General features: G+C 40.5%; 1 pseudogene; it reads right to left on the bottom strand.

The window, feature by feature from the left end:
* Nucleotides 1–786: 786 nt before the first annotated feature.
* On the bottom strand, nt 787–905 carry LOC146566696 (5S ribosomal RNA; annotated as a pseudogene).
* Between the last annotated feature and the right edge of the window lie 456 nt (nt 906–1,361).

Here is a 1,361-nt window from a genome sequence, read left to right as displayed (position 1 = left end):
AAGGACACGACCCAAAGTGACCGTCATAGTTTTAGTTGGCATAAATTCCAGGAACACTTTGTTTGTTTAATCCCAGTACAGTATTGACACAACTCAGCACAACTGGGACACATTGCGACAGATTTTGTTCAGTACTGGGTAAAAGTCAAACAACCGAACCGCTTTGTTTTTTTATCTGAGACTTTGAAAAAACCAGCATGATCAGGCAGGGAGCAGATGGCAAAATCTTTTTTTTTCCAGTTTGTAAAACTGGAAAAAGAGGATTTATTGTCTTAAAGAATAATAATTCTTTCACAATGTTTGTCTTCCATTGATTAAATCTCCAGAAACTCTATCACTGAGCATATAGAGGTATTAAACCATTAAAATGTTGACTATAACTGTTAAAAGAATGAGTTTAAATACACTTAATTGTTTATCATTTTACACCTCCACCTCCCTAATATGTCAGCAAATCTCACATAATTTGCCATGCGATGACACTATGTGTGTTACTTTGCTAACATGTAAATGGACTGGTTCTTCGCTTTTCTACTCTGTCCGAACACTTAAAGCGCTTTATACAGCTAACTCATTCACCCAATCACACAAGCACTTCTAAGCTTAAGTGCTAAGTATCTAACATTCATACACATTCACACTCCGATGGATGCATCGGAGAGCAGCATGGGGTTAGTATCTTACCCAATGATATTTGGCATGCAGACTGGAGCAGCCTGGGATCAAACCACCGACCTTCTGGTTAGTGGCTGATCCGCTCTGCCACCTGAGCTACAGCCACCCCAAGGCTTACAGCACCTGGTATTCCCAGGCAGTCTCCCCTTCAAGTACTAACCAAGCCCAGCCCTGGTTAGCTTCCGAGATCAGACGAGGTTGGGCTTGCTCAGGGTGGTATGGCCATAAGCCATGTGTTTAAATGAGACTGGATCGAGATGTTGGTGAGGACAATCAGTGATTAAAGCAGCAGCTTAGTGGTGGTGACTGTGGTGTAGTTTGTTTATAGCCTAATACTGATGATGCTGATGGATTTATTGATTTATTTATTAATACAGTACCAAATCACATCAACAGTTGCCTCAAGAAAACAGACAAAACCCAACAATCATATCAAGACTAATGGGTAGTTTAGTAGCTTTAATAAAGATAAAAGTTCAGGTGCTAGCATAGGTCATCAGGTTGAGTAGGTGATCCATACACCACGAGGCAACTCAAGTGGCCAGTGGCAACTGAACTCTTCCAGGGCTTTTCTTCTATCTTTCCAGATGATTCAACAATAAAGGCTCAAATGCCCCAAACTAAGTCTGAATAACATTTCAAAATCAAGAGGGTGTGTTGTATATACAATATGAGGAAGAGCTTGA

This window comes from Mchenga conophoros, linkage group LG9 (assembly GCF_057382185.1).
Source record: "Mchenga conophoros isolate Kocher_MC1m ecotype Shallow Benthic linkage group LG9, M_conophoros_male_GT1.1, whole genome shotgun sequence".
NCBI classification, from domain to species: domain Eukaryota; kingdom Metazoa; phylum Chordata; class Actinopteri; order Cichliformes; family Cichlidae; genus Mchenga; species Mchenga conophoros.
Note: the sequence above shows the minus strand (reverse complement) of the source record. Positions and strands in the feature narration are given on the sequence as shown.